The 15512-nt window shown below is 25.5% G+C and overlaps 1 long non-coding RNA gene across 1 annotated transcript; it reads left to right on the top strand.

Annotated features, from left to right (window-relative positions):
- The first annotated feature begins 6819 nt into the window (after nucleotides 1–6819).
- LOC133667582 (uncharacterized) lies at nucleotides 6820–15249 on the top strand. The gene is made up of 3 exons (XR_009833279.1): nucleotides 6820–7019; nucleotides 8402–8587; nucleotides 13198–15249. It is a non-coding gene; the product is annotated as an uncharacterized LOC133667582 (long non-coding RNA).
- The last annotated feature ends 263 nt before the right edge of the window (nucleotides 15250–15512 follow it).

The raw sequence follows: 15512 nt of genomic DNA, 5'->3' as shown, positions 1-15512 counted from the left end.
AATTTTTCGTCATTTTAATTCGAGAGAATTATTTTATTTTATAAAGGTATATTTATAAAGATATTTATCAAATTAATATGATCAAAATATTTTTTAATATTTATAGAAAATAATAGTATTATATCGAACAAAATTATTAAAAACGATAACAATATTTTATAGTGTGTGTTATGATGTTATGTTGTGATATTTGATAAAATAATAATAACAATAAAAATTAATGTGAATGAATGAAAAATATTTCTTGCTATACGAAATAGTAATAAAATATGTATAAACTGATATAAAAAATAATTCCTTATTTTATTTTTTTTTATTTTTTATTATAATATAGGATGAAGTAAATTAATATTGATAAATAGAATATCTATTTATATTTATATTTATATGCAAATATAATTTTATAATTAAATTTTTTTATAATTAATGATGATAATTTTCATAATTAATGTCAACATTAAAATTATAAAAGATTTAATTATTCGATTTTTAATTAAAAATTCTTTCTCATAGACATTTACAAATTAACGAAAAAATATTCTTGTAATCAAATAAAATATAATCAATTTTCAATATTATTACTTCTTCGTATTTAAAAAGAAATAATTCTTTATATACTGTAGGATGATTTTGATATAATCCTAATAACGTAAATATTGTGTTAAAAGTTATTATTTATATTAATTGTTAAAAAGTTATAATTTTGCATCGTATCGTTTCACATCAGGTATCATTTCATCAATGCAGATCAATTCTCTAACGCTGTCTCCACAACATGCTCTTAAGATGCTCTTATATGTATAGGACTTTGATGAGAAGTTGATGCAACCGATACACACGAAGATGTTCATAAGAGTCCTTCGAATGAGAAAAATATGATTATTGTCACTTGTCGTTCTTCGAGTTATAAGTGAATTGAATAACTATCAGGAGCTGATCGATTGCTAAAGATAAACAAGTGGACTGCAACAAGAGATCGAGACATCACAATCGATTGCGCAAGATGTCTGTGTACAGGAAAAATATGACGGGACCCATGTTTAAAAAAAGAAAAAATAAAGTTTTCGTAATGATATCTAAGCGATTGTTGCTAGATTCTTACTTTCGTTGTCAAAAGGAAACGATGGATTTCAGTAATGAATCGATCATAGTTATTGGATTGAATATATGGATTGAATCGTTATCGGAATTCGATCGTTGGTTAGAAGAAAACTAAATAAAAAAAAAAAAGAAAAAAAAATGATTGGTCGAGTTCGAATTCTTGCAACTGTTTGTATAAATGAAATAGAAAGATGCAGATGTGTTCTGTTCACGATCAGTTCGCACAATCTCATTAAAAAAAATTCCTTTTGATTTCGTTAAATAGCAGATAGAAAAAGAGAAAATAGAGAAAATGATTACACTAAGAAAGAATGAAATAAAGATAAGATCATAAATGTAACGGTAAAATATATGAAATTGTCGAATCAGCCGATATTTGTTTTCTCTTTGTTTATTTTCATGCTTATATGTTCGGAAATATATGGATTTAGCAATCTATAATCTACATAATTATAAATCAAACCATGATTTTAATTTTAATTCAAATTTTTAACTCGAATTACTCAAATTTATTCAAAATTTATTCATTGAAAAATCATTTCTTTTTTAGAATTTATTGCATGGAAAAGAATCTGGTAAAATATTTTAATATTTTATTCTCTAATATTGTATCTCTTTCAAAATTTTATATTCTGGGAACAAAAAAATTAATAATACCTAAAAAAAGTTTTGTGAATTTCTTAAACATCTTAGAATACTAACAATTAATTAACAATTTTTTAAATATAATAAACATTATTTTAAATGTAACAAATTATCAACGAATAAATATTTTATTATAATCCAAATATTTTTTTTCCATTTTAAATATTAGATAATTTTAATTTGAAATTTTAAAAAAGAAAATATGGAAATCTTTATATATACATGTAAATACATTTGCATATTTATATATACATATAAAAATATTTGCACGATCCAAATCAATAATTATAAATAGTTATGAATATATGAACATATGAATTTTTTATTAATAACTTGTTTATAATTTCTAATTATTATATAATTCAAATATATTATATATATTATATTTTATATTAGATATATATTATAATATATATATATATATATATATATATATATATAAAATATAGGGTGTTAATAAAAATGGGGACACCTATGGAAAGTGGATTTTAGAGATATTAAAACGGTGAAAAACATACAAATACACATATGTCCAATAAAGCTTAATTAATGACTTAAGCATTTTAAGTTTTTTATTATATTGAACGAGACGGTGAAAGAGCGAGAACACTCAGCTGGGTGCACTGCAGTATCGTATTACAATGTCACTTGCGTAGCAAAATTTCTCGATGAAAGTAAATATACTGATATTTAACATATATTTATATTTCTTATAAATATCAATATTTTTATATATATATATATATATATATATATATATGTTATCATTTTTAAGCGAAACAGTTTAATAATAGATCAATAAAAATTATTATATTATTAATACATAAGATAAATGCAAAAAGTATATAATATACAATATGTTAAATATGCAAAATAAAAAATATATTTTTGAATCAGGAAATAAATTTTTATCGTAGATATATTTTCTATAAAAATATTTGCAACATCCAATTCAATAATTATAAATGATTATGAATATACGAATATATGAATATATAACGAAATAGTAGCATAATGCTTTTTAGCAAATGTATTCTAAAAACCGAAAACTAACAATGTTGAGCGGTAATTATATACTATAAAAAAATTCAAAATTTTCTTCTTTATGACATATTCAAGAATTATTAAAATTAGAATTATTGTATCGACGAGAATCTTTTATTCTAAATAATTAACAAAAATATTAACCAAATTGTTTAATTATATCTTGTCTTATTATATAAAGAAAGAAATATTTTTTATATACGTATAATACTTATGTTTACATTTTTAAATAATACTTATGTTTACACATAAAATTTGGATTTTACCTGGGAATGTATACCGATAAATAGTAATGAAATGTTCTTCATTTATCAGTTACCACTCTATGTACTATTTTTTTTAATTTTTTTTACTACTTACACGTCTCAAACAATTTCAATCTTTATTATCTTGAAAATATCGAATCATTATAAAATTGAGATTTTAAATTTATACATATATAAAGAAAAGTTATTTATAATGTTGATAACAATAACAGAATAATAATAATAAGACTCAAGATCCAAGATCATCAAAATCGATGAAATAAGCTTTAATGTAAATAAATATAAATATCAAATATTTATGATATTTTCGTAATACATTATCATGACATTGATAGGAAAACATTGCAACAACATAAATAACAACTATATACGGTTGTATATTATTGAATATTAATTGTTTTGAAAATTAGGTAAATCAAAAAAAATCGAAAAATTATCAAAATGTTTAGAATTATATTATATTATATGTTATATATCGTTTTTAAATATTTTAATATTTAATAAATAGAAAACTTATCATAAGTAACATGAAACAATTCTCATTCAATTTTACCAAATTATTAATTATTCTATTATATTCATTATTTATTTTTATGAGAATTTTAAATATATTCTGCGAATCCATTTAGTTTCATCTCTGTATTATTTAATTTGTAAATAAATTTTTCAGATGTGACGTATATCTTCGCTTAACTTTGTGCATCTGTAAATGAATTTTTTTATTATTATTTAGTTTTTAGATTATTAAATTTATAACGCGAGAAATGGCTTTAAGAATATTGCTATTGAATTTGTTCTTTAATTTAAATAAATTCAAAGAATATCATATATAATTATCAATCGTGGATAAATTTTTTGAAATTTGTTATAAAATATTTTTCAATATTAAAGTACAATATCGATATAAATAATTTTAAAAATCATAAATAATTAAACAATTAATTTAACATTTAATTTATTAAACAATAAATATATATAATGTTAATTCCTTATTCCCATAGATCTTTTGAAATTGTCTTATAAAAATTTGATTTAATACATGGAGTGATTTTTCTAATAACTAAAAGAACTACTCAAAATCGAAGAAATAAAAAAACAAATCAAATTCATTGAACGAGTTAATTCAACGAAATATTACTGTGGAATGTATTTCGAAAAAGGAATATACAAGGAATATGCAATAGGTTTTTCACCAAGTCAAGACCGGGCATCTAGAAATTACCAAGACTCATGACTCACTTGGATTCATTTGATCTTATAATGACATATTGCTGATTTATGAATTAGGAAATTTTCCAATTTAAAATTGGCAATTTTCTAAGTATTTGAAAATAAATCTTCGAATTGACAAATTTCAAAAACTCTGTAGCAGTCGCACCACAAGATCATCCGTCATTTGATATAAATAATATAAATAATAATGATCTATAAATTACTATTATTTATATTATTGAATAAATTATTTTATTAAATTTTATTTGATTATATAAATAATCTTATTAAATATATTACTTGACTGCGGATGTTTATGCAAATATGAATTTTTATAGATAAAATATGCAGATAAATCAATAAGATCGAGATATGAATTTATATTATGATTAAGATTTTAAAAATATATTTTCTATTTTGCGTATTTTTTATGTATAATACGTATTTTTTAGTACAATTAAATAATAATTTTTAATATCTATTTCATTTAGAAAATTTTACTGGATTATCATATTTTCGCATGATATCATTGTCAACGATAACACACATGTATGCACGCACACGTTCATTTATAAAAATTATTTTAAGTATATAAATTCCAGAAAGAAATATATTTACACACACGAAGTTGATATCATACAAAATTATATTATTTTTTAATGTAATATTATCATACAATATTCAGTCGCATAAGATTGTTGATAGTAAAATGAAATTCGAGTGAATTTAAAAGTTAGTTTCATCAATAGCGAAATTAAGCGAGAAGTATGCGATCATAAAAAATTATGAAATCTGAAAAACTAAACTATCTAAATATTCTTTATTTAGATATAAAATATCTATATCTATATATATATGTATATATATATATATTATATTTTTGTATATTATATAAATTTAAATATATTTATATTTATCTAAATAATACTTAATAATACTTTAATTAATTGATTCAAATATTGAATATTCATTCAAAATGAAAGCTTGTGATGTTGTGATGAGAGAAAATTTTCAATTTATAAATTAATTACATCTATTATTACATATTATAATGCAAATTATAAGTAGTAGTGATAAATATTACATACTATTCTATGTTATATCATATTGTATTTTATTGGTATTGGTATAATATATTATTTTCAATAAATTTTGTTTATATTTTATCAAATATCAAATAATGATTCATTCCCACCTCGAAGATTACAATAAAATATCGAATATTCGAATTAACTAAGAAAGAAATACATTCAAATATATAGATTTTCAAATAATCGATAAGAAAGTATTTACCAAATTTGTAAAAATAACTAAAAATCAAATAACTTTCAAATATTACATAAAAAAATATTCATTTAATAAAAGAGAAATTTTAAATATGGTGTGATATGTATCCAGGAGTTTAAACATTATAAAATATGTTAATTTAAATTACTCGTCCTATGTTTGAATTAGTAATGGATAACTGATAATAATCAATTCGAATAGTCCAAGTTCTTTTTCTATGTAAACATAAATAGTATATAATAAAAATATAACATTATATTACACACATATATAATAACAGAGGAACAGATAAAACTAATTTATCATTAAAAGATTAACTATAAAACAAATATGACATGTTTATTTTATATTAAATTTTAAAATGTTTTCAAATGTTATCTCAAATGCGATTTTATCTATGATACTTAAACGATAGATCAAAACAATCTTTCTATAGCAACTTTTATTTAATAGAAGAAAAAAATAGAAATAAAATTGTTTATATATCATATATCATATATCATACATCTCAATTTCTCGAATTTTTGAACTTCGTAATTCTCGAACGAATAGAATCTTGTAAATTCAATGATAAACGTAAATCTTTATTAACGTATAAACTACGCTCTTGATCGTTTTAAAATAGAACTTTGTAATAAAATTAATTTCATTATTATACATCTTCGGATCGAAATATGTGGTTACGTTATCGTGAACCGGAACGATTGATATTTAATAATATTTCAATCACGCTGCTTGGTGTTAGATTCTATTATTTTCTATTCGACATTTGTTAAGTCACTCGATAATTGCATAGAATGTGATTGTTTCTAGAAATGTTCGATAAAATAAACAAGATACAAATATAAGTGATTCCATAGATAATACGAAATTGAGAATTCTCTGAAAAATTATCGTAGAAATATCGTTAAAGATACGATCTTCAAATATATACTTAAAAATCAATTTTAATATCACGTTTTGTTCTATAAATACTTAACTATGGATCGAAAGCAATAATTTTTATTTGATACTTATTTTACTTTGATTGAAATATATTATTCCAGAGTTCGTATCGAACTTTGGAATATTTCAAAACAAATTTTGAAAAATATTTCAAAAAAAATTTCGAAATAATTCGTGAATAATGTTCTTGAAAATTGGAATTATATTATAAATATACATTTTAAATAATATTTTTGATATAATTGCATTTTATTTGTTGAATTTTTAAGAAATTAAAAATAACGATTAATTTGCAATTTGATTTTATTTACCTAGGTCATTACAAATAAAACATATATAGCAACATAAGAAATACGAACGAGTCCAAAATTGAAATGAAACGATGCCTGTAAACACCTATTTCTTAGTTTGGCTAGCTTTACGAGATTTTATTATTTTATTTTGATCTCGTGGTCTATTTGGTCTGAGCTACCGAACGGGGAAGGATTTGTCACTAGTTCATGAATATCTCGGCAAGAGGTAGGTTCATATTAAGTTTATTTTCAGGTTTTAGGTAGTTTTAGATTTTTCACGCACTTGGCTGCATTCCTTTCCATGGGTTGAGTGTGGTTCCTAGATATTTGATTAGTTTTTCTGGGTTAACATACGGAATACGTTGCTTGATCCAACGTCAATCGTGAGTCTTCTAGGAACCATGTTTTGTGTTTTTGTTTAATAAGGAATGCGTATTTTTCGGCGGATATTTGCATTTTTAATTTTTCCACATATTCGTGTAACAGCCGATTCTGCTATATCCTTTAACTTCTTTCAGTATATCCACTGGCAGGGTCTTATCTTATACCTGCAATGTATTATGATTTTGCAACCTTTGTACATGTTTTGGATGTATTCGCTTATGAGATTTGGAACTCCTTTGATTTCCAATTCTTTGCTAATTGCCCTGTGAGGAACTGTGTCAAAAGCTTTCGAGATATCAATTATTGTTACAATTCGCCTTCGGTCTTCTTTCATTTTTATGAGGGCACTGCTGAGAATGGCTGTGTTGTTTTTGCAGCCTTCTGTCTTGGTTTGCTATTTAGTTTTGATCGTAACTTACGATCGATCATAGTCGAATATATTTTTCCCAGCAGAGGCCCGATGGTGATTGATTTCCAATTTTCAACCTCTTCCGCGCTCTTTCCCGGTTTGATGATAAGTTCGGTTGGTTTTCCATTGTGCTGAGTATATTCGATACAGTATGAAGAGGTTACACAATTTCGCAAATACGTGCAGTACTCCTTTCTTTCTTAGATGGAGTTTCTTGATTCGGTCCGACTGTGGTATCGGCCTTAATCTTTTTAAATTTTTCTATAAGATTCCTCACAGTAATAGGAGTAAATCTCGCTCATTTCTATTCTATTATTCAAGGATTGCGTTCTCATATATTTTTCTCGGCCTATTTGACTCCAAAGATTCTTATAGAGTGGAACCACTGAGTCAGAGAGACTGATCGCTTGTTTGCCATTACTCGGCTTACCCGATAATGCCAAGTTCAGTAACTTTCGTGGGCATTTTTTGTATAGTTCCTGGTGCTTGGCATATAGGAATTTCTTTCTTTTATTGTGGCTGATCTTTTGTCTGTTTATGTTCGCCTTTTATCTTTTTGATTTCCCTTATTTTGTATGTCTTCTATTAGGGAATCGACGAATGTTTGTAGAAGGATGTCCACGTTTTCGTCCGTTAGCGTTTCTCCTTCTGCCATATCTTCTATTTTTTCTTCCACATCTCAAAGAAAGTCTTCTTCCCCGAGATGATTGGATAATATGTATTGGAGAAGAATATTTCTTTGAGCGCTACATTCAGCTGTTTAAGATGTTTGTAGCGCTCGTTTAGTTTTATTAATAATTCCGTTTCTTTTTTAGATCAGACCGAGGCTCTACTGACTGGTCTAGTATTTTTCCGACTTGTGTTTTGTGCTGTTTTCGGATTCCTTGTCGCCGGATGTCTATGCATCTCGTGCATGGACAATCCTTTTTGCGACAGGAACAATTCCTCGCAGGAGTCACATTTAAATTTGGCCTCCGATACTTTAGGTGCCTTACACTTGGGTAAGTGACGGATTTTTATATATTGGAAAAAAATAAAAAAATTAAATGAAAAAAGATTTGAAACTTTCTAACTAATAATATACAAATACATAATTGCTGATTAATCTTGAAAAAAATTAAATTCAAGTTAATATTTTAAAAAAAAATTGTGTCTATTTTAATTTTACTTTTTAATTTTACTAGATAAATAAATAAAATAACATCTGCAATTTTCTATCAATTTCAAAAAGTTTACATCGATAATGTACAATTTTAAATAGAATTTCTAAATGATATGATTATGTTCAATTGCATTAGCTATAAATGAGATGCGAAGAAGGTTATGACATATAAATAGGAAAACTTATTCATTTTATAATTTGCAATATATGTATGTAGCAATTTAGAAGAAACAGTGTAAAAAGAAAGAGTGATAATAGATAAAAAAATCGATAAAAATTTTTATTACAATAAATAAATATAATTTTTTAACAAATAATTATATATATAACTATTTACATAAAAAAACTAAGAAAAATATGAAAAGAAAGTAAATATCAATGTGTACATATGATATTTTTTTTCATATAAGAAAACAATTTTTTTAAAAATAACGATAAAGAAATATTGTCTATTATCTTTGTTAAAGATGTCACCTCGCTACTTTCAGACGTTACTTTTTCTGACTTCCATTTTAATTTATAAAGACATCGCGTTATAATTTATATGATTTAAAAAAAATTATATAATTTTTATATTATATTATGTTATTAATTTTATATATTATAAAATTTCTAGATGATATGATTTTTTATAAAGTTATAATTTATATAATATAATTACATAATTTTGTAAAAATATTATTATTATAGATTTGATTATCAAAATTCAAATATGTATACTTTTAGACGCAATTAAGATATTTAAAACAAAAATTTTAGCATGGATACCAATGAAACCAATGAAAGACGAGTGCAAGGGGCAAAGTTTCCCGCTTGCAACAAGCTGTGGAAATCGTATTTATCTCTCTTATCTTCGGAGATACAGCCGTTTTAATAATGCACTATTTTAAAGATTCTAAAATTTCCACTTCTTTGGACGACCATAGCGTATGAACCGCTTGTCGTCCAGGAACCAATGAAAAATGAGTACAAGGGGCAAAGTTTCCCGCTTGCAACGAGCTGTGGAAATCGTATTTATCTCTCTTATCTTCGGAGATACAGCCGTTTTAATAATGAACTATTTTAAAGATTTTAAAATTTCCACTTCTCTAAATAACTTAGATATTTGTAAATAATCTTAATTATGCAGTAAATAATTCGTTTTTTAAATTTTAGTTATGTAATAATTTATATTCACTGCGAAAACCATTTTACTCCGAGAGGAGACAAAATCACGACCGTTTCGTTCCGTGTTCGATAACCGACTATATACGAAGGTATACAATAATAACCTTTGTATTATTATTTCTTTTGTCGCTATCCCAATTCGATATAATATCAATAATAATATTCTAATACTATTCATTATTGTGTTTTATGTTAATGTTATATTAATGTTATTTTTTTTCAATTGTTGTATTATATATTATTATTGTAACATTTGTTATTATTTTTCGTTTCTATAATATTTATTAGTTAATTTATTTCTTTATTCTTAACTATTTTCCAGCAACTTTTTTTAATTTTCTCTTTTTTATTACTAACTTATAATATGCATATAGAAGATTTTAAATTTATGTTTTAATTTAGTTTGTTAATATTTTACGTTGAAATTATCAATATTCTTCAGAATTGATTTATCATATACATTTGGTTTTTTTATATTTTATAATCATTTTATAATTTTTTTTTTACAAATAGCGATGTCTCCCGCTTAGTTTTTGATATATTTTATTAAAATGAGAAATAATAAAACAATCGGATCTGAAATAAAATAATAACAATTGATACAGAAGTAGATGAAAAGTAATAAGAATAAATAATATGACGAATATTAATATAAAATTATTACGAATATTATATCGGACGAGAATTGCGATACTAAAAATAATAATACACTAGTTTTTATTTTATACATTCGCAATCGATTATCATTAGCGAAAACAGAACAATGAGGAAGTATTTTCTTTTTCTCTGAGATTAAAGAGATTATCGCTATGTATGCTATAATATAATATAAAAATTTAATAAACAGATAAATTCGTTTAAGGATTATGCAGTATAAGGATTATTTAAGTAATTTTTATGTTATTTAATAAATAGTTTAAAGGAGAGGAAATTTTAGAGTCTTTAGAATAGTGCATCATTAAATGGCTGTATCTCTGAAAATAGTAATGATTCAGAGGATTTCTTATCATTACAAATTAGAAGCATTGCTCTTTACACTCAATTTTGGCTGGTTATTTTAACACTAGCGGTTCATACGCTATACTCATATAAAGAAGAGAAATTTTAGAATCTTTAAAATAGTGCATTATTAAAATGGCTGTATCTTCGAAAATAATAATGATTCATATGATTTCCTGCGCTCATTGCAAGTGAGAAACATTGCTCTGTACATTCAATTTTGACTGATTATTATACGACAAACGGTTCATATGCTATAGTCGTATAAAGAAGAGGAAATTTTAGAATCTTTAGAATTATTTAAACTTTTCTCTTTTTCCATCATCTTGTCCGTGCTTCGCGAAATTCGAAATAAAAAGGAACTATTCTCACCATCTATGGAGGTGGAGAAGTATTAATCGTTAGTGATAATTCTGATCAATAATTGTATATAATTATATATATAATTGTTTCTTAATTCATGTTTTATATTAATTATCAATTAATTTGATTAATTCAATATATCCAGTACATACAATCAAAGAAGATACAATTTCGGAATTCTGAATCGAAATATTCAAACGTTATTGTTGTGTGAAGAAAAGGAAAATTCCTATTCTTTAGAACCGTGTAAATTTTTAACATAACGTAACATAAGATGAACATTGTGTGTATGCAATAATAACGATGCACATATGAAAAAACAAATTTTCGGAGTATTAACGATTTGTTTAGTAAGTATAACGTGTCGCTCCATCTCTCGAAGTCGAAAAACTAATCGTTACGAAGAGGTATCTGTTCCACCATCGATGTAAGTATCTGGAAACTAATCATTAAACTGAATCGATAGTATCATTATCTTTGATTTTTTTCAATAATTCTTTTCATTCAGTTATAAGACATTTTTCATACATTTTAAATTAATTAATTTGGTTTAATCAACACTTATATATCGCTGTATCTTCAAAGATAGTAGAGATATATATGATATTTTGTAGTGATTGCAAGCTGGAAACATTGTTCTTTCCCCTCGATTTTCATTCTTTATTCTACGACAAGAGGTTCAAATGCTTATCAACGTATAAAGAGGAAGAAATTTTTGTAATCTTTTGAATTATATAAAATTTAAACCGCTATATCTCCGAAAATAATAGCAATTGATATGATTTCTCATAGTGTTTATAAGTGAGAAAGATTGCTCTTTCGTTGTTATTTTCATTCAATTTTCATTCATTATTTTACAGCAAATGGTTGAAACGTTATCGTCGTATAAAAAAGAGGAAATTTTGTAATCTTTAAAATTGTGTAAACTTTGAACTATTGTATCTTCAAAGATAGTAGTGATACGTACGATTTTTTGTGATTGCAAACGGGGAATATTGCTTTTTATAATCCAGAAAAAAAAATAATAATAATAAGTTTAATCAAATGTAAACGATTAGATAGATTTAAATGATTCGGATAATTCCATATATAAATGACCAGGAAAATAATGAAGTAAACAAAAAAAAAAAGAAAGAAATCATTAAACTTTTTTTTTCGTATCTTATAAATTAATAATAGTAAAATAAAAATTAAAAAAGGGTCATTATTAAAAAAATTATTGGTAGAAGTAAATTAAACCATTAAATTTTTAAGAAATGAAGAAGAATAAAACAAATTTTAAAATAAATTAATTTTGTGTAGACATTTAAATCATTGCATGCTAGATGGCGTAACGAAAACTTTTTGGAACTTCCTTTTTCGAGGTCGTTATTTCAGAAATGTATTGTACGATATATTGTATGTAAAATCCCGTAAGATGTCGCATCTATTTTATTTCTCGAAGCTGTGTTGTTAAATCCCTTATCTTTCCCATATATATATTTTTGAACGAATATAATTGTTTTATAATTTTAATATCATATTCCAATAAATTTTAAAAAACAATAATATGTGTTTATTTACCTACTTTTAATATATATGTATATATTCATGAATATAAAAATAAATATGTAAAATAAGAATTAAGGATCAATGCCATCTTTGGAGTGTTTAAAAAAAAAAGTGATTTTAAGTTTTAAAATATTTTTGATGATCAAAAAATGACGATTACTATCCATTTTTATTTTATATCGTTTTTTCATCCATACTTACTATCTAATTGACCAAAACTGAATGTTTTTACGTTTCTAATTTGCGTTTTTCTTTCTAAATATTTTCCTTCGTGTTTCTACTAGCTTTTTAATAAGCAAATTAAAATAATGAATAAATTAATGAATACACGGAATATATATTTTTATAATATTTTCGATCTCTTTTCAGGATTATGTCAAAGATGATCCGTTCAATACGCGAATTGATTATTCCGGATTCTTTCTCAAAAAGTATGACATCTTTTGAAAAAAACGTAGATGTAGAATAAGATGATCAACCAAAGACGAACGAAGACAATGGAACGAAGAAATGGAAACGAATAGAGATACGATGAATGCAGAAATATTGAGAGATATAGGGTGAAATGCTGAGAAAAGGAAAAGAGAAAAGGAGAAGAGGACATAGAGAACGATGAGGACATAGAGCGCGAAAGAAAGAGAAGAAAGGAAGAACGATAAGAGATGGGAAAGAGAAGAGCGGTTCGCGCGAAGCGAATGACTGCGATTTGTCCAATTATCGGTTGGCACCGAAAATGCTGGGTCTGGCTCACCTGCCAAATGGGAAATAGCCGGCGAACTGCGGAGCAACAAGCTACAGCCTACTACATGGCTCTACGAATTCTGTGCGCGGAAATCTTTGGATTGTATTTTCTATTCTCTCACTGGCTACGGTATGAATAAGGGGAGTATAGAAGCCGCTCGTGCGACGTAAACGACAATCGCCGAATTATAATTTGACTTTCTATAATTTTTTCCCTTCCGGTGTCTTCTCTCATATGGACTCCGGCCTTTGTTAAGAATCGATAACGAATGAGATTCGTTGGGATTAGGACTCACGAATCGTTTCATCGAATAATGAAATATATCACATATAATTTTCTAATATGCGTCATATATTATAGTTATTGTACACAGTTTATATATTAATGATTCGATGATTAATTCGAAATTTGAAAATTGGAAATCATTTTTTTGTTCGATTTTGCATAATTTCGAGAGACACGATCCGTAAAATTCTAATAATTTTAATCTCATTTTCCATAAATTTTAATTACCATACTTGTAAGAATCTTTGTTATTCTCTCGAATAATTATGATTTGTATTTTTTATACGATTATTTTATACGTATTATTACTTTTTGTAAAAAGTTTAAAATTTTTACCGATCGATTGTTTCTTTCATTCTTTGCTCTTGTATCGTTCTCATGTGAGCTATAACGTGCACTGAGATGGGTAAATGATATCATTAACGAAGTTAAAGTGCTGACGCGTTGAGAATAACTCAAACCGTTGACCCACAATTTTCTCAGTCAAGATTCTTCACCTTTCGAGATCGATACATCCATTTCCGATATCCCGCACCCTATCGCCATAAGGTTAAACGGAGCACTGGTGGCTATTCTAAAACGAATTACATTCGTCCTCGTATCAATTTTCATGAAAAGGCAAAATTATCGCGAGCCTCGAGAATTCAGAATTGAATTCACCAGTGTGCAGGAAGCAATGGCGAAATAGCTCGCTCCGCTACGAGGCTGCTGGCCTCCGAATGATGTATTAAAAGTAACTGTGGCCAATAAAAATCAAGCGTTTTCTTTGGCCCTTATGATTTGTGGCCGATAAATCAAAAGACCGCATTTCTTACATACACCGTTCACCAGCCGGAAATACGATCGTTGAATAAGTGCGTACGCGTATACGCGTGCGTATGCTCTTTTGCTATTTCTTCAACGCGTGAATAACCAGGAAAGGAAGGAAAAGAAAGAGAGACTTGAAAAATTGTGAAAAAAAGGAAAAAAAAAGAAAAGAAAAGAAGAGAAGACACCTATCGCCAGGAAAACTTTGAAATTGTTTCGAAATGTTGAATCGCAATCTCATTCTGATTGTTTGTTGCGATGAATGATTTGATTACCGGAAAACTTATCATTCCTACTCTCAGCGGAAGGCAATTTATACACATATACGTATAAAATAAATAGGCTTCTATATAATAATAGCAATCATTTTCTGTAATTATCTCGAAAATGAATACCAACTATATATGCAGAAAATAATTATACATATCGGTATACAGTAGACTTCTGGATCCGAAAAGAGATCGGATAGTGGAATTTTCGGATAATAAAACATTTAAAAAAAAATTACTTTTTTTGCATAAAACTTCATTTATTCAAATAAAAATGAAAAAAATTGACAATTTCTTTTAACATCTAAGGATTCTATATCTTTTTAGCAGGCAAGTCACATAAATGTTTTATTGTAAATTTTTATTGTAAGCAGCTGTAACCATTGAATTTATATTTTGTATATAATTTTCAATATTGCGTTTCTGTTTTTTAATATCTGTGATTGCAGATTCCCCAACATCATTTATTCTTACTAATTTGTTGTTGTTGCACTTTTACCTTTTACTTTCAAGATTTTTAATTATTTTGTAGTTCTTTTGAATAAGTTAATAAGTTAATAAGTTAAAATTATGTTTTCGAT

This window comes from Apis cerana, unplaced genomic scaffold (assembly GCF_029169275.1).
Source record: "Apis cerana isolate GH-2021 unplaced genomic scaffold, AcerK_1.0 Chr0_AcerK, whole genome shotgun sequence".
Lineage (NCBI taxonomy): Eukaryota > Metazoa > Arthropoda > Insecta > Hymenoptera > Apidae > Apis > Apis cerana.
The sequence above is the reverse complement of the archived record's forward strand: the minus strand, read 5'-3'. Positions and strand labels throughout refer to the sequence as shown.